Raw genomic sequence first — 23,124 nt, 5'->3', positions numbered from 1 at the left:
AATGTCATTATCCTATTTAAAGGAAACTGAGGCCCAGAGTAATATACATAATGAGGCCATGGTCACATAGCAAATGAGCAAAAGTGGAACTGAGTCTCAGGTCTGTGGAATAGGTATTATCATCATTCCCACTTTACAATGAGAACTTTAAGACTAAGAGAGGATAAGTGACATTCCCGATGTCATTTAGCTCATTTTCAGACAGAATTCAAACTCGGGCCTAAGTAGATGTCCTAGAAACCTTCTAAGAACAAGACACATATTAACTGGAAATAATTACAGCAAGTAGAGCAGGGATTTTCCAGTATTCTGCCTAGAGATATCAAAGTTTTCTACAAGTAAGATAATTTTCCATAATCCTTTTTTGTTGCTATTGGTCTGACTTACCAAATTTTACTCTATCCCCCTAATACATTAGTCTAGGAGGAAGAGTAGGATCTTTCAGACTCCAAAATATATTACAAAAACCCAATCTCTCCCCAGATATTCAAGCCTAAATCACCAAACACCAAAAGGATATTACAAACTGGAAAATAAGACCAAAATGGCATCACAACGTTAAGGTCAATGTACAGTAATTCTAGCTGTGGCTGATCACATGAATATGAGCTCAGAAGGCTTTACCACAAGTCAGGCACAAATAGTCCATATGAATATTTGGAGTACAGCTATCTCTTAGTTTGTGCATCTCGATTTTCTTTTGAGCAACTGCAATTCTGCTTTTCTCATAGAGCAAACTGCTTTCTTTGATGTGGGCACGCCATGCTGGGGAGTCCTCTGCCAGTGTCATTGTGTGTCTTACAATCAATACCAAAGATCTGTAGAGAGACCTTGAAAGTGTCCTTCTATTGTTTCTTCTGACCTCTGTGTGAACTCCTGCCTTGCGTGAGTTCTCCACAAATTAGTCTTTTAGCCAACATACGTTGGGCATTTGAACAATGTGCCCAGGCTTTCAAAGCTGCCCTCTCAGCAGTAGAGTTTGAAAGCCTGTCAGCTCAGCTCAAGAGAGGTCCTTCAGTTTGGTAGGCAACCTGATATACCTTTTCTCTCCCACAATTCTGAAGCCTCCCAAATGTTGAGCTAGATAATAAGAATGGATAAATAACATCTAACATTCACATAATGCTTTAGATTTTACAAAGTACATTATAAATATTGTCTCTTTTTACTTTCACAAAAAAAAGAACCCAGAGGCAGTTGTTAATTTTATCCTCATTTTACAGATGAGGAAATTGAGGTAGACTGGTTAAGTGACTTGTTCAGGATAATAAGGCTAATAAGTGTCTAGTGCTGAATGTGAATTCTATCCAACCTTAAGCACTATGCAACCCAACTGCCTAGATGAAAGTCCTGTAAACATCTTAATATCAACTTGAACTCATTATCTTTCCCCCTAAATATTCCCCTCTTCTAAACTTCCTTATTTCTGTCAAAAGCAGTCTCTTCACTCACCCATTCTCATCAACTTCCTATTATCCTTAATTTTTCCTTCTCCCTCTCACCCCACATGCCCAAAGAATTGCCAAACCTTACTGTTTCTCCAAAACTTCTCTTCTTTTCACTCATACAACTACCACCTTAATTATGACACTCATTATCCCTCACGTGGTAATTGAAATCTAGCCTCCCAATTGCTCTCCCTATCTTGCCTGTCACTACTCCAGTCTATCCTACACATCGTTGTCAAAATAGCTTTCCTTAAATTTAATTCTGACCGTGTAACTCCCCTATTCAACCTATTCCATTAGCCCCTGTTGTCTCAAAGATAAGATATAAACTCATCTATTGAGCTTTTCAAATCCAAACTTATCTGTTCATCCTCATTATACATTACTTTCTCTCCCATAATTTTCAATCCAGCCAAATTGGCCTCTGTCTGTCCCTGACGTATGACATCTCTCTCTTCAATGTGTTTGAACTAGCCCTTTCTCATGCCTTGGATACGCCCCCTGCTTCCCTCTGTATCCCAGAGGTCTTCTCTTCCTTTAAGCACCATCTTTTGCATCATGCCTCCCCTGATCCCACCAATTAGTACTTTTCCTTCCAGACTACCTGGTATTTAATTGTTGTTCAGTCATTTCAGTTGTGTCTGATGTTTTGTGACCCCATTTGGGATTTTCTTGGCAAAGATGCTGGAGTGGTTTGCCATTTTCTTCTCTAGCTCATTTTACAAATGAGAAAACTGAGGCAAATGGGTTTAAGTGATATGCCCAGCATCATACAGCTAGTAAGTGTCTGAGGCTGGATTTTAACTCAGGGAGGTGAGTCTTCCTAACTCCAGTGCCTGCACTCTATCCACTGCACCACCTAGCTGCCCCTTGTATTTTGTATATATTTGTATGCATTAAATATGGACATATAGAACATTCATGTGTGTGTATCTATATGTATGCATCTTGTGTATATATAGTGTAAATATCCATATATAGAACATATTATATATAAACACAAATATATAGATATTGAGTAAATACAAACATATACACACATATCTTTAGTCTCCTTTTTCTCCTTTCCTTGTGGTTAGAGATTGGTCTTTTCTTGGTGCTCATATCAACAGTGCCAGGGGCACCCCCTAGCTCATAGTAGGTTATTAAGAAATGCTTGTTGTTTGACTAACAATAAAAATTGTTGGGTTGAGGTTAAAAAATGTTTTAAAAAACTAAGAAGTTGATCAGGGAACATACTACATAAGCAAAAATCAGAAACAATTGTTCAATTAGATGGGATGATCCTCAGACCACAGGCAGACAGTCCCATTTCAGGCACGTACTTCACAGAACCATAAAACCTCATCATTAGAAGGCACCTCAGAGGTTAAACCTACCTACCATCTAAAGGAGAAACAAAAAAGAAGTTCAAGAATTTCAGTTTCCCCAAAAGATGATTCTTTTGGCTTTTTTCTTAGTCTATTCTGAACATTATACAAAAATCCAAAAAGAGAATCCTGACCTTTCTTGTGGAGATGTCACCTACCCCCCCCAAAAAATGGGAGAAATGTCAGTGAAACCTGCTGCAGATGACAAGCAGTTTTATGAAAAGAAGGTCATAAAGCTGAAGGGAAAATATGAAAAGAAAATGGCCCTATAGCAGTCCAAAGGAGTGTGTTTGAGAAAAGGGAGTTGTCAGGAAAAAAGAATTTCCACTACAACCCACCCAACAGATCTCCAAACATCTTTGCTTGAGGACACGAAATGAAGAAGAGCTCATTTCACTTTAGGACAGCATCAATTCTAGGAAACTTTCTTTCTCATGCCAGCCTCATTTGCCAGTTTGCAACTTTTAGCTTTGCACGGCATCATCCTCCCCTTTCTGAGCAATGGTTCTTCTTTTGAGTGCCCTCCACAGCTAGTTGGTGCAGGGGACAGAGCTCAGTGACTCCACTCAGGAACACCTCTATTCAAATCAAGCCTCAGAGAGTTATTAGCTGGGTGACCTTGGGCAAATCATTTAACCTCTGTTTGCTTCAGCCTCCTAATCTGTAAAAGAGGGATATTAAGAGTAACTACCTCAAAGTTTTTGTGAAGATAAAATGAGATACTAGTTTTAAAGTGCTTAGCATAGTACCTGGTATGTAGGAAGGGGTATATAAATGTTAGCTATTATTTGTATTTGTTTTCAGGACATTCTGAGTTTAGCATTCCTGACACCAGGAGGTCCCATCCACACTTTTGCTTTGTCCTTGTTACCTACGCATGCTTCTATCTCGAAGCCTTTCCAATTGCTAGAGGATGTACTAGCCTTGGCATGGCCTTGGAGACTACAAGACCTGCTCCTCCTTGCTACTCTGAGACACTGGTAATGTAGGCTTTAGTGAAGAAACTATTTCACCACTTCCATTTAATTTTGATCTTTTAGCAAAATTCCTTTATTAAACTATAATTGAAAACAAATTTGGGAATACTGAATAAAGTAAAAACTAGGCAAATGTCATTGAACATGTTTAATATGAAAGGACACGTTTTTTAAAATAAGCCTAGACAGAAAACCAGGCAGTGGCTATGTGTGGGGGTATGGGAGGGTGTGGATGTGTACATATAATGTTATAGCCAGGCAATGACTATGTAAAGAATGTATATATATATATATATATATATATATATATATATATATATATATATATATATATATATATGTGCATATATATGTCTGTGTACACATATATTCACATATGTTCACATATATCCACATATAACCACTACGCAATTATAACATATGAATGTGTGACTATATGTATGTATATATACACATATAGCCACTGAGTGTTTATAAAATTATGTATATTTTCTATATTAGATATATACATGGCATGTTTTCTGCCCCCTAGAAAAAAGTGGACTCTAACGTAGCATTTTCCACATTTTAAATGGTCTATATATTACTGATCACTAGACTAATGTTTAATAAATAAATCTAAATATAACAAAATACAAATAATCCAGAGGGACCTCCTCTTGCAACTTCATATCCATGCTTTAAAATTTATTCACTGTCATTATATTTGGAGATTGACATTTTAATGCATGTATGAGACATAGATATTCCTTTAAATTAATGAAGAGTATGTGCATGTGAATGTGTGTCCATGTGTGTATGTGTGTGTGAGTTGTGTAGGTAAAATAGATTTTTCTTTGTATAACTGATGTTAGCAAGAAATATTTTAAAAGGATGTCTGAAAAAGTTAAAGAAAAGGACTTAATTAGATTATTCATTAATTTTAAGGACTGGACAATATAAGAGGGAATTGTGCTTTAAGAACAAGATAAATCATCCCAATTAACTGCTATGGTTATCACAGAATAATTGGAGCTAGATATAACTTAGCTTATTTTGTTGGCAAAAACACCCAGGACAAGAGAGTTGAAGTCATTTGTCCAATTCCCTGTGAAGCCAGTAGCAGAATTGAGCCTAAAATCTTATTCTCCTGATTCCCAAGCTGGCACTCATTCTGTTTGTTCAATAATCAAATTTGTATTTACTTAAAAGCATTGCAATTGTCAGTAACACAGCTGCAACTCCTTAACAGAGATAGGAGTAGCAGTTACAGAGTGATTTAACAGGACAACAATCATTTTGTATGCTGCATCAAAGACAACTGAACGTAAAATGAACTACATGAATGAAGCCCTTGCTAAGTGCTTACTATGTGTAAAGCATAGTACTGAGCACTGGGGACAAAAATAGAAAAGAAAGACAGTCTCTGTTCTTAGGGCGCTCCCATTCTGATGAGGGAGACAACACATATGGAAGGTTTTATTTGCGAATCAGATGGAATGGACTCGTGTTCTTTATCAACAAAGCAGATGGGCATGCTTCTTCTTTAATGTCATTGCCACTGAGAAAATATCAGTTTCTGACATAAAATCACTTAACAATGCCATGTGTCTCTCATATAATTGCAAATTAATAGCCAGAATGACTGGACCAATTCACAGATCCACCAAAAATATATTAATACCACCTCTCTTCCCATAATCTTTCCATTGTAGACTTCCTGCTTTTTTGTCATCTTTTCCAGTTTTCAAAGTATGAGCTAAAAGAGTTGTTTTCATTGACATTTTTCCTCCATAGTTATTTGATCCATGTTTTCATGAAGTCATCCATAGTTTGCAAATCTTATCAAACTGTTTGTAAATACACTTTGACCACTTAATCTATAGGGGAAGGGTTCTTGTTATATATCTGCCCATATATCTTGGATATTAGGTTTTATGAGTGACATTTGACACAAATATTTTCCTTCACAACAGATTCTTCTTATTTTTATCTTAAGGGCCTTTATTTCTGTAAAAGATTCTTAGTTTTTTATGTTTAAAATTTTCTAATTTGTCTTTTATGATATTCCTTTTTCCTTTAAAAATTTTTCTCTATTGGTATTATTGTAGAAGTTATTTTCTCCTATTCCCTTTTTTGAAATGATATGACCTTTTATCTAAATGCGTCATAATCTGAGCAAGAGATTAATAAAGTGGGTCTATCAATATTAATACCTACAAAAGACAGTGACTATGGAATATAAATTGGACCCAGAGTTGAACAAGAGAAAGAAAATACAGCTAGGCAATGCAGTGGATAAAGTATTGGACTTAGAATTAGGAAGAATTGAGTGTGAATGAATCCTGCCTCAGACATTTTCAAGTTGTATGAGCTTGGATATGTCATTTAACCAGACTCATCCTCAGTTTTACTCATCTATAAAATGGGGTTAATGATAAAATCTATCTCATAGAGTTATTGTGAAGAGCAAATGAGATTCTGTATGTAAAGTACTTTGCAAATCTTACAATGCTCCCTGTTTCTTGCTATCAGTCAAATCAAATAGACATAGAAGTCATCTTTATGCAATAATCATCTTTATATAACTCTTTGAAATTTACTGAGTATTCTTCCTACAACGAGCCTGTGAGAGAAGGCTTGTGAAAAAGAAATCAACTCTTTTTGATTACTATGATTAATTTTTAGTTTGATTGTAGGATTTGACTCCCTTCTTTAAGAAGAGCTAGCCCTACAGAATTGGAAATTGACAGGATGCCCATTAATTGGGTGATGGCTGAACAAGTTGTGGTATATAAATGTAATGGAATACTATTGTGCTATGAGCAGGTGGACTTTAGAAAAACCTGGAAAGACTTACATGAGCTGATGCTGAGTGAAGTGAGCAGAACCAGGACACCATTGTACACAGTAAGAACAACATTGTATGATGTTCAGCTTTGATAAACTTGTTTCTTCTCAGCAATACAATGATCTAAGACAATTTCAAAAAACTCATGATGGAAAATAGTATTCACATCCAGAGAAAGGACTATGGAGTCTGAATGCAGAATCAAGCATACTATTTTCACCTTTTATTTTTGCTTTGTCTTTCTCTTGATTTTTCCCTTTTCTTCTTTTACAACATTCATAATGTGGAAATGTGTTTAATATGATTGTACATATAAAACCTATATCAGATGGCTTGTTGTCTTGGGGAGAGGGTGATGGGGTGCTTTGGTGCCTATGCTTGGACCCCAGTTCTAAAATCACATTTCTCTATAAAAATCACATTTCTCTCTAGCCTCAAAACACTGTCTCAGGCAGTTTCTCCCCAGCCCAAGAATAGCCTGCGTTACATCTCTCTGTGATACAGTAGTCAGCTGAACCTATAGAATTTATTAGCTTGAACCAGTTGTGTACTGGCTGAACTGGTTATGTACCGGGTCATGAAGATATTTACTACTCACCAACCAATCATATGTATTCTAGGCTTAAACCTATGCATTCTCTCTTATGTCTATCTTGTCTAACAAGACATTGATGGGAGTACCCTGAATATTTCTCAGTCAGCCCTGACAGTTGACTTAGTGACTTTTTCAGGCCTAAAACCACACCTGCATGTAGCCCCCACCCCAGGCTATTTCCCAGTGAACTCTGGGTAAAATATCTACTCAATAGATACTAAAAGTGCTCGTTCCTTTAAGAACTAACCACTCCATAATCCTACCCCGAATCACCTAGTCAGCATATTTGGCATATGTTTCACTATAGAATATCCTATATAAACTTTAACTGTACCCCTCTAAGGTTGTAGGTTCCCTAAGAACTCTTGCCCACTGAAAAGTATAACAATAAATCTTTACTAACTTGACTTCAAAAATACTTTTATCTGTGAATTCATTCCAGAAGGCCCCATACTGTTCTCTTTGGGGGGGTTTCACTCACCCCCTTTCCAACCTTCTCAAGGGGAGGGGAGGGAGGAAGGGAAAAAAAAGTTTGGAACTCAAAATCTTATAAAAGTGAATGTTGAAAACTTTTTTTACATATAATTGGGGGGTAAAACTATTAAAAAAAAGAACTAGCCCTACACTAAGTCAGGCAACATAGATACTCTCAAGTCTAGATTATCTATACATTTAGAAAATAAATAAATTGAGAAAACTTAATTATTTAGCAGCAGATAATTTAGAAGAATAAAATGATCATAAGATTATAAGGTTTTTCAAGAAACTATGTCCTCTCTTCAAGCAGAAAGAGGTGTCGGACAGAGGCTAAATTCACCTTTCTGGCAGCTAGAGAAATTTAGCCAGAGGTTAAGTCAAGATAACCCCCTTTTCTTGATCCAGAGTCTAAGTTGAATAATGGACTCTCCTTAGGAACATGGGGGTGTTGGGGGTGACTGCTAACCAAATTCCTCTTTCCCAGTACACTTTCTGGTTACAAAAGGTACCACTTGGAGGAAAGGACCTCTGGCATAGGATCAAGAAAGTCTGGGAGAAGTTAGTCAGGTGGCCCGCCTTGTCCAATTGAATTATGTTCAAAGCAAGTTTCCATCATTTTTCCAATTTTTTTTCTTGTTATAAAAACTACCACTTAAAATTACTCTTTGTCTCTGACCTCTCAGGAGTCAGGTGACCTGGTTTGATATGTAAATACTAACTTCGCAAATTACATCATAGATGACTTGGTAACTTTGTCCTCAATTTCCTTTTTATCTCAGATAATTAATTTTAACATATTCCAGTATCATTATCTTCATTTTAAGGAAAGTGAAGCCCAAAGAAGTTAAATAAATTGGCCATGGTCACATAGTAAGTGAGCATCAGCAGAACTGAGCATTAGGTCTTCTGGCTTGAATTTCAGGGTCCTTCTCGTACATGAGACTTGCTGCTACCCCTTGAAACTCATCATTATCTAGGAGAGTGGTCACAACTCTTCCTCTATTCCTCTGCCTTATCTTTTCAAAATTGTTATTGGAGTCATATTCTTTGTCTCAAGAAAATCTTTCATTTTTTTCCAGCTAAACTCATGGTTTTCTCTCACATGCTTGAGAATTGGGGGATCTCATCTACTTATTTACTTTCTTTAATACTTTTATTTTATTTTCATCCCAAAGCCATAAAGAATAAGGAGAGTAGGTGTCCAATGGGATCTGCCAGTGAAATCAAGTTAAGTAAATAAAAGACTAGAGGACAAAAATAAGACAAAGGTTTTTCATAAGTCTTTTATAGGGAAGGGAAGCCATCTCAGGTTTTTAAATCCCAGTGAAATATTGCATTTTTTTTAAAGCTGAATCTACCTAGACAACAAATCATCACAGGCAGGGCTTCCAGACATCTGTAAAATGAGAAGGCTCTTAGAGAGAAGTAAGTATTCTATTTGGGCAAGCTCTTTGTCTTCTTTAAAAAAAAAAATGCAATTCAGCTCTTTTCTAGACCTTTGGGGAGAAAATAATAAGATCATCAGCATTGTCATCATCACCATCCAATTTGGGGTTTTTTCCCATCAGGGAGCAGTTAAGGTCACAAAATTACAGTTTCTTGTCTTATCCTTATCTTCATCATCATCATCATCATCAATGGTAGTGGTAGTAGTAGTAGCAGTAGCAGTAGCAGTAGCAGTAGCAGTAGCAGTAGCAGTAGCAGTAGCAGTAGCAGTAGCAGTAGTAGTAGTAGTAGTAGTAGTAGTAGTAGTAGTAGTAGTAGTAGTAGTAGTAGTAGTAGAACAGCCAACATTTCAGGTTTGCAAAGGACTTGGTATACATATTCTCCAAAAATCCTGTATATTATGAACTATTATTTCCGTTTTACAGGGAGTCTGGGCAAAGCTATGTGAGCAGGGTCATGTAGCTAGGAAGCACCTGAAACAGGTTTCAAACTCAGGTCTTCTTGACGTGCAGGTTTGATGCTCTATCTGCTGTGCCACCTTATGGCTTAGATGTACAATTAAAACTCTTAAACTCCACTAGAAAACAAATAAATGCTGGGAGCGTGGGAGCAAAGGTTGTAAATGAGGTCTGAAGTATGTTATCAGAACTAAGTAGCGAATTGTTAATGGCATTTAAAAGATCTCCATGTGGATAGAGACCCCAGCGGCGAACGAGTCCATCCTATACCTGAACAACAATGCCCTTTGTTGAATCCTTTGCAGTGGTCCCTTAAGCTCCTTTAAACACCTTCAGTAAAAGGGAACTCACCACTTCCTGAAGCAACAAATTCAAACTTCAGTCAGCTCCTTATTTTAAGAACTGTATCCTTATACTGATCCAAAAGCTGCATCCTTTTAAGTAATTCTCCTCTGAGGTCAAAAACAAGGCTAGTCCAAATAATATTATGCTGAATTTGCTCCAAATGAATATTCCTTGTTCATGTCATATTATGGTGCCTACACATTCAAATCTGTTGCACTGGTAGACATTTCACTTTGGCTTCAGTATTACTTACTCAATTCTGTCTTTGAAGATAGGCATTATAATCTTCCCATACCCGATGCCTACCACCAGAAACCCTTCCCTAGTCATTGGAAATACAGTTTAAAAAAAATTCCTCAACTCCATTCCTGATTGTGATAACTGCAAGACTTTTGGCAAATCACTTAACTTCTACAAGTCTCAGTTTCCTCATCTGTAAAATGGATGTGTAAATGTAAAATGATTGTAATGAAAAGGAGCAGAGTATACAGCATGGAGAACTGGTTGGGAAAAGCTGTGTTCAAGTTTCCCCTCTCTGACATACTGACTGTTTGACTTGGGGCAAGTCACTTACCCTCTCAATGACTACATACGACTCTCTAAGACTAAAAGTAGAAGTTACAAGGAAAACTGCTATTCTAATTTGGTTATAACAATATAACATTAATATAGTGACTCACGTTTACAAAGCCTATCAAGATTTACAAAATCCTTTTCATACATATGGAAGGAAGATGCTGTTATTATCCTTATTTTACAGATGAAGAACTTAAGAAAGGATAAGCAATATGCCCAGAGTACTACAGTAAGAGCCTGATGGGAAATTCAATCCAATGTCTTCCTGCTTCCAAGACCAGCATTCTTTCTACTTGCAAAGATATCTCTTTGTAGACTATATAAAGGAGAAAAGTGGAAAATAAAATTGGGAAAGACCGGAGTTACATTATCGAAAGTTTTTATTTCCACATCAAGGAATATGTATTTTATCCTACAGGAAAGATATAGCCACATTTTTTTTACCAGATGTGTAATATGCCCAGATTCATACATTATGACAGGTAAATAGAGGATAAATTAAAGAGAGAAGAGACCGTCAGAAAATAGAAGTTAGGATATTGTAATAGTACAGGTGAGAGAATGGGGGCTAAAACTATGGTGGCTTCAATATGAGTAAAGAAGAGGGAGCAGCTGTGAAAGATATTCTGAAGGCTAATTTTAAATTAAATATGCTTTTTTTTGCAATTATTAATCATTTATTTTTCTCCCCTCCCACTGAAAACCAAAGGAAAATAATATTCTTGTAACAAATATGCATAAGCAGTCAAAATTAATTCCCACATTAGCCATATCATACATACACATATATACATACACATGCACACATGCACATACACACTCAGTTGGGTATGGAAATTCATCTTACCCAGCAGGGAAATAGGAGGAGAATGGGCTAAGAGAAAGGGAGGGGTGATGACGAGGAAGGATGGGTTAAGGGAGGCAGTGGACAGAAGGTCAAATGACTTGTACATGGTCATGTCGCCAGTATGTGTCAGAGGTGGTACTTGAATCAAGTGTTGCTGGCTTTGAGACTGACCCTCTCTTTACTACAGCATGTGGCCTCATCCCACTAATTTTCAAGATTTATTCAAAGACTTCAAAGAAGTCCCCCATTATGTTGGGTAGGGCTTTCTTATATGGAAAATTCAAAGATATTAACAAAGATCATGAAGGAAGAGAAAAAAAGCATGAGTAATTCATGCAGTTCGTGGATGGAGGAAATGTCCATATTTATGAGGTTATGGAGCCATTAAAGAATGAAAGTATAACCTCTGGGAGTTGCTACTAACTAAAAACACAAACAGGTTCCAGGATTACTGTAAACAAATCCATAGAAAGTTGCAGCTTGCATAGTATGTTACACAGAACAGGGATAGGAAAAGGTATTTGATCTGTGATTTCTTTGGTGTAAAGAATTCCTGGATGAAGAAATTCCCTCTACCTGTTCAGTTCAGCTTCTCTCTGCAACTTGATAGCCTTATGGTTTCCAGGGGACACAGAGAAGTGATTAGACCAGAATTTCATTGCCAATAGGTGTCAGAATCCAAACTTGAATCTGACTTTCAGATTCTAAATCCAGCTATCTGCTATATCATATGGGGTGTACGAAGTTCTCAGGCAGGACTAGAATCTCTGATGTGAGGGCTTGCCACCCCTTCTCAGGGCTGTTCATCCACCTTTGGTGTCTACCTGGCACCCAACTCTCACCTGTTGCTCCAAGAAGCTGTAGCATGGGCAGTGGCCACATCCTAGCAAAACTCTTGACAGATGGGCAAAACCAAGTTTAACATAACCATCAGACCTCCCTCAAACTGATCAGTGAGTTAGGGGGATGTCTACTTCAAGCTGTGAAGAATTCTCCAGGTGGAATGGGCAGATGAGAATAATTTGTTCCATTGGCCATGAAGGAGGCTGAAGCTGCGGAGTCCCCAGAGCTTGGTCAGACATGGAGACACTGCATCCTTGACCATTGCCAGTCTTCTTGACTTGTCTTGTCACTGGACTTTGATGATTCTGGAAGAGAGAGAGAGGCTGATGACTTTGTGCAAACAGCCTCACATAAATCCAATTCACACACAAGTTGGCATCACTCCATGATGTCATTGGTCTTCTTAAAAAACAAAGTATGAATCACAATGATCGTGGCCTCTCTCAAATCACAACTTTGCCATATTTACTGGAAATTCTAGAAGAAATAACACGAGTTGTTTTTTTTTTTTTTTAAATAATCATATAAATGTAATGAGAGCCCTAGAGGAAAGAATAGGGAAGGATATTGTGGTTCTAGATCAAACAATTGGAAGGAGCGGAATGGGAAAGGGAATAAGTTTTTATATAGTGCCAACTATGTTCTAGGCACTGTGCCAAGTGTCATATAAATATCTCATTTGATCCTCATAGCAATCATGTGAGATAGGTAGTATTATTATCATCACTTTACAGTTCAGGAAACTGAGGCAAAGGTGAAATGCCTTTCCCAGTGTCATGCAGCTCATCAGTGAAGTGGGAAGTAAATTCAACTCTTCCTGACTCCAAGCCCAGCACTCTGTCCACTGTGCCACCTGTCTCTAAGGTAAATTCTTCTGGAAGGAAAATAAACAGCTTAGTACAAGAGGTTCAAAACCTTACTCAAGCAGGAGACTTTCAAAATCAGATTAGAAAAGGCAAAGATCAATGATTGGATGAATAATACTAGTAGAAGATAACCAAGAAACTAAAAAAGAAAATCTAACTTTAGTGCTCTAGCTACTTCCTATTTCTCCAGTTTTTTTCCACTATACTCTAGGGGAAGAAACAACCCTAACAACTCTTTCCTTCTCATTCATTTTCTTTATCTTATGTGTGAACTAAATACCTGCCTTACATGTATCCAAAAAAGGAAGTCATGGAGTTTAAAATGCAATGAGCTATTTAGTCTCTGAGAATGCCTAGATATCTTCAGTTGTCTCTACCAAAAGCATTGTGTATTATTTTTAACCTTCTCTAAGTAAATCTGCTTTCCCTTATGAACTTATATATAATTTTTTAAAGTTGTTCAATTTTTAAAAAATTTTTCTACATTGTTTAACTGATACAATTGGAAAAGACTTGTCCTCTGGGGTCAGCCTGTATAAATCTATCCCTTTTTCATGACAGCCCTTCACAAGCTTGAAGACAGTCATATCCTCCCAAAACCTTCTCTTGTTCATGTTAAACATCCAAAATTCCTTCTATTTGTCATCTGATGTAGTCTCTTGCCATCGTGGTTTCTCCTTTGGTCTTTTCTAGTTTACTAAAAAATTCCTTCCTAAACTGCAACTGTGTTCCATTATCATTATTTTCTTTTATTATTTTATTCCAAATATGAAGGATTTCCATTATTTTTCAAGATATCCTTTAGACTACCTCAGGACCATTCCTTTGGGAAATACAATCTGAAATACAAGTTGCTGATTTACAAACGGACATTTGGAGTACAAGCCAATCAAAAGTAGGTGCATGAACAGCAGACTGTGTGATGTACCTTCATATCTTTGGAGCACATGCCATCTGAGGACTTCTTATGTGGAATTACTATTATAGAATGATCAGATCATAGAATTCATGGCTGGAAGAGACATAAGCTTGAGCTGAGTCTTAAGAGAAGTTATTCTAAGAGTCAGAGGTGAGAAGATGTCAGTCATGGCATATGTCAGTCATGGGAATTCACTATTTTGATATTGTTACATGTTCCTCCAAGCTTCCAGTCATCAAGAAATTTAATATCTATGTCTTCAGCACCTTTGTCCAGGTTATTAATAAACATATGCCACAAAATAAGATGAGGATAGAGCCATGTAACACTTGAGCAGAGATCAACCAGCTATAATTCATGTAAATATACTATCTGACTATCCACATCTATCCCATCTTATCCACAAAAATATCATGAGACTTTGCAAATGTTTTAATGAATTTCACTTTATCTATGGCATTACCTTGATCATGAAACAACTGACCTGTGCCCTAGAGGCCTTCTCACACTGAAGACAGTTTCACTTCTGTGACTTCTTCCTCAGATTGCCAAGTTCCTTTCCTGAACCTTCAATTAAAAAAAAATACCTATGTTATCCATGCTCAACTCTAACCCAGCTCAGGTTCTTACTCAGCAGATTACTTTTCCACATTTTTCCACTTCTTGCTGCAGCCTCCATTCCCACTTTTCAGCTCCCTTTTGTGTGTTGTTACAAAAATGTAAGCTCCCAGGGAGCAGAAACTGTTTTTTGGTTTGGTTTTGGTTTTGTTTGCTTCTTTGTTTTTGCCTTTCTTTATATCTCCAGGACTTGGCAAGTACTTGATGCATAATGGACTCTTAATAAATGCTTCTTGCTTTGACTTGACATGAAATTTGTCAGGTAAAGGAATTTGAAATTGATTTAGCAGATAAGAGGAAACATTTTTTACTTTGGAATAGGAAGCTTTTGGTTTTGGTTGCTTGTTTTTGTAATTTTTTTAGCAGAAGGGTGATTTGATCATATCTATATGTAAGAAGGGGAGGTTATTCCAAAAGCAATACAAAGAATAATTTGAGGGGAGAGAATAGAGGGAAGTAAGATCTGTTAGGAGACTATTGTTATAATTGGGGAAGGCAACAACGAGAATTTGTGCTAGGGTGGCAATCTCAGATCCAAGAGATGTAGAGATGTAATCAGTAGAACCAGGTAACTGGTTGGACATGAAAATAAAGGAGAGCTAAGTGTCAAAAACAATCCTAAAAGTCTGAACATGAGGAAAGAGGCATAAATGGTGACTGACAGTCAGACAGAGTAAACTCAGAAGGAATAGCAAGTGTAGTGAAAAGATAGTAAATTTGTTTTGGATATGTTGAGTTTCAAATGCGTTTGAACTATCCAGGTAGAAATGCTTTATAATTAGTTGGAGATACAGATTTGGATCTCAGAGGAGAGACCAGTGCTGAAGACAGAGACATTGAAATCATCTATGTGCAGCGGTGGTTGAAGCCAAAGCTGTTAATATGATGGCTGAGTGACAGAGTATATAGACAGAAGAGAACCAAAGACAGATATTGGGGAATGCCCAAATTTAATGGGTTGTGAAGAAGATGAGAAGACTTTGAAGGAGAAAATGAGAGATTAGTTACAGAGGCAGGAGGAAACCCTGAGAGTATGTTTGTTTTTTCTGAGACCAAAGGGCTAAAAATAAAGGTCTATACATATGGCTATTTGAATGCTACTGATGACCTTAGGGAAAGCAGTTTCACCAGTTATGAGAGTGAAAGTACAATGGTAAACAGTGGAGGAGAAAGTGGACTATCAGAAATTGTTGTCATTGGGAGTAGAAAACTTTTTCAAGTTTAGTAGAGGCACGAGGGTGAGAAATTAGACATTGACCTGACAAGAAAGATCAAAAACAGCCTCTTTTGGTGTGTGGGAGACCAAATTATGTTTGGGAACAGATGAGACTGAGTCAGTGGAATGAGGACAACTGAATATTCATGAGAGAAGATATGATAGCTGAAGCAAGATACTGGAGGAGATGGAAGGAAATGGAATCAGAAGTGTAAAAAAAAAAAAAAAAAGGTGAAATTTAATGAAGAGTAAGAATCCTTCCTATTCTCTAAAAGAAAGAAAGCAGAGGATCAGAGATGATCAAAGATAACTACAGGAGTCAATGCTAAATGATCTTAACACTTAATAAATCAGGAAATCATCTGCTACTTTGTACAATGAAGAGCTGAGATGAAGTTAGGTGGAAGTGGACAGGAAGAAGAAGGTGCAGAGGAGAGAAGAAAATGATGGTAAATTTGCCTGTGAGAAGTGGAATTGGTAGGCTATGGTTGCACTAGAAGGACTGTCACACTGCCATAGCTAGTCAGCAGGGGTCATATATCATGAATTTATGTCAAATAAAATCAGTCCTATTCTGTAACTTTCTCTACTTGGGTCCTGGAGCAACAGGGGTAGGTAAATTGAATGGAAGATGCTATCCAGGAATGAGAATTTGTAAGTTAGAAATACAGGAAAGTCAGTGATATATGTGAAATTTTAAAGTGTTCTTGACTGCCTAGAGAAGAATGACCTTGTCAGTAAACTAATTTCAGTCCACTTACGACATTACAGTACAAGACAGGGGAAAGGTATTTTCCTGCATCCTGGGTTGCGCTGGAGTCAGTTGGTACTAGCTCAGAAGAGCTGATGGTTAAATTTTTAAATGCAAATATATACACCATCAGAAACTGATAAACATGGCAAATCAGAGTTTTGTTAAAAATCTAGGCTTAAGAAAGTGAAGAAGAAAATAAATAGTAATAATAAATAGTAAAAATAATAATGAAAGTTACTAATACAGATGAAATTTGAAAGTTTGTTCTGTAGACATTTTTTTGGAGAGCTAGTTACTAAACAATTGCCAGCATACCCAAACTACATCTCTTTAAAAGGCCATTTGCAAATATTTGGAGTCTATTTTATAAGGAGGAATGGGATTCAATGAATAGCAGATCTTAGGAAAAAATCAACAAGTACAGATGCAATCTTTCTACTCGGTGTATATTTATAAAGGTATGCAGAAATTGGTCCCAGAACTGAATACGATACAGAGGTCAGGATCAATTGCCTCTAAGAAATTACTTAGTACTTTTTAAGACTCCCTGAAACAAATGCCTATCTTTTTAAATATTAACATAGATGACGCTGTTTTGTTGTGTCATAAAATACGATTTTCTCAAAAATTAATGTTGATGGTCACCCAAAGAGTGATGAGAGGCATATGATGGGCTCAAATAGCCTGATTTATTTTACCAATGAATAATTACAGACAAGACCCTGTATAAGGAATGCTAACAGAGAGAGATGTACACCCAAAAAGAAAAAGACCATGTCATGTGGCAAGAGCAGAGTTACTAACTGGTTGGCACTCTCCATTCTCCATAAATATTTACTCAGTGCCAGGAGATCTAGAGAAAGATACCTTGAAACCCTGGGTGGACCCATCTGAAGACTGTCTAGTGGAGTGGAGATTACTTAGGATGAGAAGGCATGGATGGCTCTCAATCTCCATCAGTGGAGGGAGTATTCATGTTGATGAGATTACAGATCCATTGAAGTGTGAATAAATAAAGCACTTACTTCATGTTACAATACTCCCTTTCCCCAAACCTATTATTCCCATGAGGCTTCTTCCTTTTATTCTTTTCATGGAAAATACTTCTCTTTTCAGTAAGTGCACAAGGAGAACCACTGTCACCCAGTTTCAAAGCTTTAAAGCTGAAAGGAGTCTTAGAGGCTATTGAATTCAAACCTCTCATTCTATAGATGAGGAAACTAAGACAAAGTACTAAGTGATTTTTCCCAAAGTCACACAAACTAGCAAGTATCCGAAGAAGGATTCGAACCTAGGTCTTCCAGAGTCCAAATCCTGTACTTTATCCACTAGACCACAGTGCCTCTTTACATGGCATCTATCATTGAAACAGCTATAACTTCTTTCTCAAATGCCTTTAAGCATCTTTACAATTCAAATCTAATAAGGAACTGGAGTTGTTGGTATCTTTGGAATATTATTGGAAGTATGAACACTAATGTGTTCTACTTAGTTTCCATACTATTCGTTCTTTTATATTTTTATATATCGTTTATGCTTTTATATTTGTTATTTCAAAGCTCCATGATTTCATTCCTGTGGATAATCACTCAATTGATACAAATGTAACTCCTCTATACTCTCAGTAGATGTTTTAATAGGTTGTAGTGGGAAAAAAGATAAGAATGTTATCTTACCTGGTGGCCAGCCTTCTGATGAGAAACTCCTCCAAACTCATCTGGACCAGCTTTGAGACACCAAACATAAGTTGGTTTCCAGTTCCATATCTGAAACCTTCTCAGACGGATTGAACCAGCCAGAATTTGAGGTCTTCTGGCACAACCTTCAAGACCCCAGGATCACTTCCACAATAAGACTATGAAGAGAGTGGGAATCTAGTTGGGAGGAAGGGTGGGGGTGGAAGCTAGGGAGAAGAGTCATATATGCATACAAAATGAATATGGGAATTCATGAGGGAAAGACTCTATCTTTAATCTTAGTCAGTAGTTCAGTCAATAGAGCACTGGTTCTGGCTGGAGTCAGAAAGACCTGAGTTCAAATTTGGCCTCTGATACTAGCTGGGCAATCTTGGGCAAGTCACTTAGCTTCAATCTGCCTCAGTTTCCTCAGTCATAAAATGGGGATAATAATAGCACCTACCTTCTTATGAAGATCAAATGAGATATTTCTAAAGTACTCAGCACAGTGCCTGGCACATAATAGGTGCTATATAAATGCTAGCTATTATTATTATCGTACTTAATCAGAAAATATTTATTAGGTGCCTATTATTTGCCAGGCATTGTGCCAAGCAACTCACAATATAGATAACAGAAAATTAAAGAGAAGATGATGAATGCAATTATTATTGTATTTAAAAGGTGGCTGCAGATATAACTGTGGATAAGGAAAATGCTATTTATCCCTAGCAAATTTGCCATTTGTTAGCCCCTTCAAATGTTCTTTTATACAAACATTTGTAACTTCAACTCTCTTCACCTGGGAGATTTTGAGGAGAAATTAATTTTCCAAAATTACTAGAGACCTAGGATTACCAATAACATATTTGCTTGTTGTTGGTAACACATTTGATGTTCGTTGTGTGGATAGCATGGAATTTGCCTGTTCTGTAATTACGAGAGAGATAGATTTATTTTGCCACCTCATTGAGTAATCAGTCAGCTGTTGCCTTCTTGCATTTGAATAAGTTTTATTGCCAGTATTGAAATCATGAAGCAGAAGATGAAGTCTGTAGAAGAGCTTGGTATGTGTTTCATCTGTGGCATTGTTGGGGATGAGATGAGGAGGAAATTACTTTCATATTTGCACTTTTTGAGGGAGGATTGCATGTGCACCAGAAATGTTTACATTTTGGATTTCTTGACAAAGTTGACCTACAATTTAATAAAAAATCTCCCATACTTCAAAAATCTCAAATTCAGCTATCCTTGGAAAGACAGTGTAAGAAAACAGATTCAAAAAAGTTGTATTTCCTTTATATAAGAACTTCTCATTTCAAAGATAGATCATTGATGTGTATAAATGTATAGTTAAAGGCCACTTCTTTCTAGTTTGACAAAAAAGAAAATTTCCTGAGTCTCTTTGGTTCAGCTTTCTTCCCACTCCAATATATCTTCTACTTAGCTCTCCAGGTGATTTTTCTAAATTGTAGGTTACCCTTCCTGTTCAGTGATCTCCAGTGGCTCCCTGTTACCTTCAGGGTCAAATATAAACTTTTTTTTTTGGCATTTAAGTCTCTTTACAAGCTAGCCCCTTATAAAGTCTTCTTATACTGTAATAACCTTGTTCCTGTTAACCCCTCTCATCCTAGATCAGATTCCCTAGTAAAAGTGTTGAAAAAATACTGGAAAAATGCAGGGAAACTTGTATTATGTTCTGGTCTCAAAAATTTGTTAGCTGTGTAATCTTGGGCAAGTTATCTTATTTCTGTTTGCCCATTTCCTGATCTGTAAACAGAAAAATAATAATGGTACCCACCTCCTGCTGTTTTTGTGAGGATCAAAATGACATAATGATTGTAAAGTGTTAAATACAGTGACTAGCATATGCTAAGCACTACATTATACTTATTTCTTTAATTGAATGTAATTGTTCCATACCAACTCTAAAGTGGTTAAAGTGGTTTTAAAATGCCAAAGATAATGAGATTAATGATTTTTTACATGTGATAATTTGTAAATGCAATTTACTTCATCTCAAGTTTTGTTCCATGCTTTAAATTCATTATATTATGTCATTATTATATTTCTAAATTCTCTTATATTGTGAAATTTGAGAGACCATTGTAACAGAAAAGCTATTAGACAAAACAACTTTTTAATCTGGATGCTGTTATACATGAATTGGACTTTTAAAAGGATGTGATAAAAATAGATATTTGAAAATTATTAAATATTTAATGAGGTATATTTTATTATAAAGCAGATGATAAGTTTAATGTAATAGTCAATTTTGAAATTATTTGAAATTATTGGCTGTTATGAAAGTGTATCGGTTATTTTGAAGATGTAGCTTCAACATATTAATATGAGCCAATTATCAGGTATTTGCTGTATGTCTGAAGCCCCAGAAAATGGGTAGTTTTAATTAATAAGTAAAGGAAAAATTAAATGTTAATGGTTGGGGATATATCAGGAAGTATCTTCAAGCCCTAAGTTGTGGTTAGTGAAATTTTACTATTTCAGGTAAAAAATCCTGGGGCTGTAATTTACTCTTGTTTTGAGTTTTGAATACAGGGATAGTTATTTGAAGTATAATGAAGTCAATAGTAGAAAATAGCATGGGTTGCAGTCTAGGTATTGCTAATGGTGTATATCTGTACTTGGGAAAATTTTGGAGGACAACTGTGGCACAGCCTAGGTAAGATCCTCCTGACTCAATTTACCCATTGTGCTACTTCCTTGCTGAAAAGAAAATTTCCCCACGTGGTTAATCCTGAGCCTTGCCCTGTGACTGCATGGTTGGCTGTAAAATGTGGCTCATGCCTGGAATCAAACAGAGCTAAGGGAGATTTTCCCTCTGTTATGACTATTCCCTCTTTTTTCCTTTTATAGCAAATGACTATAATGAAGAAATGTTCTAAGTACAATAGATTTTATAGAGGAACATCTCTGATATCATAAGATGCAATCTGAATATCTTACAACTTTAATCTATATTTGTGGTCAAATTAAAATATAGGGATGATATCCTAAAGGGGAAATGATTAAACAAAGTAATGAGACAAAGATGTAATGTGAAAGTTTTCTAATTAAATGAAATAGTAAATTTGGAGAAAAACAACAGGATTAAATGGTTTTTGTCTAAGAACTACATACAGATGTATATCACTGGCTTCCCAAATTGTCTATGGTGGAAATTCAAGCTTTGACCATGTTTTGGTAATAAGTTCTCAAAACTGGATTCTACACATAAATTGTATGGATGATGGTAAAGAAAGTGAAATTATTTTCCCATTATTAACATATCTGTCTGATAACCGAGCCAGCTTCTTCCTGTCTCCAGGTCTGGCACTATACCCACTGTACCGTCTAGATGCCCTTTTTGTTGATACCTTAAGAAAAGAGAAGGCAGAAGTTCGGTTCTCGACCATAAGAGGTCTGCTTTCTTCTGGAAACCACCAGCTTAGCCAAGGAAAACATGCCTTACCAATATCCAGCATTGACACCAGAGCAAGAGAAAGAACTGTCTGATATAGCTCACTGAATTGTTGCTCCAGGCAAGGGAATCTTGGCAGCACATGAGTCCACTGGTAGCATTGCAAAGCAGCTGCAGTCCATTGGAACTGAGAACACAGAGGAAAATAGACGCGTCTATGGGCAGTTGCTTCTGACAGCAGATGATCGAGTGAACCCCTGTATTGGAGGTGTTATCCTTTTCCATGAGACACTTTACCAGAAAGCTGATGATGGTCATCCCTTCTCCAAAGTCATAAAGGATAAGGGTGGCATTATGGGCATCAAAGTGGACAAAGGTGTAATGCCTCTGGCAGGGACCAATGGTGAGACTACCACCCAAGGTATGGATGGGCTGAGTGAGCGCCATGCCCAGTATAAGAAGGATGGAGCTGACTTTGCCAAGTGGAGTTGTGCACTGAAGATTGGGGATAATACACCTTCCTCACTTGCTATCATGGATAATGCCAATGTGCTGGCCCGATATGCTAGCATTTGCCAGCAGAATGTCATTGTCCCCATCGTGGAGCCAGAGATCCTCCCTGATGGGGAACATGATCTGAAGCGTTGTCAGGATGTCATTGAGAAGGTCCTGGCTGCTGTCTACAAAGCTCTGAGTGACCACCATATCTATCTGGAAGGGACCTTGCTGAAGCCTAACATGGTCACCCCTGGCCATGCCTGTACCCAGAAATATTCACATGAGGAGATTGTAACTGCCCTTTGCCAGACTGTGCCTCCTGCAGTCACTGGTATCACCTTCCTCTCTGGGGGTCAGAGTGAAAAGGATGCCTCCATCAACCTCAATGCCATCAATACTTGCCCCTTGCACAAGCCATGGGCCCTGACCTTCTCTTATGGTCAAGCCCTGCAGGCATCTGCCCTCAAGACCTGGGGTAGAAAGAAGGAAAATGTCAAGGCTGCCCAAGAGGAATATGTTAAGTGGGATCACAGCCAACAGCCAAGCTGCTCAAGGCAAGTATACTCCAAGGGGAAAGTCAGGAGCTGCAGCCAGTGAGTCTCTCCTTATCTCTAACCATACCTACTAACTTACATCAAGGCCTTCCAGCTAGGTATCCCCTAACACTCCAGGCCATCTCTCACAGTCCAGGAAGAGGCTGAGATCCCAGAGCTTTGTGCTGACCTCTCCCATCACTCCTAATCTGTGTGATATTGTTGCTCTCTGGTGAATCTAGTGACCCCTCCTCAGCCCACTTTTTCCAATAAACAACTATTTAACAAGGGGGAAAAAAAGACAAATGATTCTGGCACCAATATATATCATTTAGGAAAGCTAAAGCCTAAAGAGGAACAGGCGGGAGAGAAGAAGGTGTGTAGAAGGAGATGAGAGTCCAAGACCAGGGC

At 37.3% G+C, this 23,124-nt stretch overlaps 1 pseudogene; it reads left to right on the top strand.

Annotated features, from left to right (window-relative positions):
• The first annotated feature begins 21,724 nt into the window (after positions 1 to 21,724).
• On the top strand, positions 21,725 to 22,808 carry LOC140498417 (fructose-bisphosphate aldolase A pseudogene; annotated as a pseudogene).
• The last annotated feature ends 316 nt before the right edge of the window (positions 22,809 to 23,124 follow it).

The sequence above is a fragment of the Notamacropus eugenii genome, chromosome 4 (assembly GCF_028372415.1).
Source record: "Notamacropus eugenii isolate mMacEug1 chromosome 4, mMacEug1.pri_v2, whole genome shotgun sequence".
NCBI classification, from domain to species: domain Eukaryota; kingdom Metazoa; phylum Chordata; class Mammalia; order Diprotodontia; family Macropodidae; genus Notamacropus; species Notamacropus eugenii.
Note: the sequence above shows the minus strand (reverse complement) of the source record. Positions and strands in the feature narration are given on the sequence as shown.